A 509-nucleotide genomic window follows, 5' to 3' on the forward strand; every position below is an offset into this window, starting at 1 on the left:
CCTCAACTGGGAGGCTTGGGGTGCCTGCTGGGATCTCCCGGCCCCTCTCCCACCCCCCCAGCACCCCCAAAAACCATCACATTTCCACGCTGGTTTCCTCCCCTTCCCGTCCTGTTACTGTCAGTTTTACCTTGGTTTTGGGTCCGAGGCGCCCACGGTACCAGGGCTGCTCAAATACCTCTTTTTCTCTATTATTTTTTGGTTAAAAAAAAAGAAACCACAGTTCCAAAAATGCTCATTACGGTCCGTTATTCACTACGTGTAATTAAGCGTTTAATAGATTTATTCATTTTTTTAAAAAGGCTCCGCACCGCGACATACAAAGTGTTTTAAAACAACGACGAGAAAGAAAAATACCCCGATGAAACCCAAGGTGATTGTGCTCGGAAAAAAGAGGTACTGTATCCCTGAAAGGCCTGTTCAAGCACTAAGTGCATTTACAAATCTCTGAGAATGTTTTTTTTTATACTAAAAAAGAAAAAAAAAAAATTGACCATTATATTCTACTG

The sequence above is a fragment of the Mesitornis unicolor genome, unplaced genomic scaffold, assembly GCF_000695765.1.
Source record: "Mesitornis unicolor isolate BGI_N332 unplaced genomic scaffold, ASM69576v1 scaffold22143, whole genome shotgun sequence".
Taxonomy (NCBI): Eukaryota; Metazoa; Chordata; class Aves; order Mesitornithiformes; family Mesitornithidae; genus Mesitornis; species Mesitornis unicolor.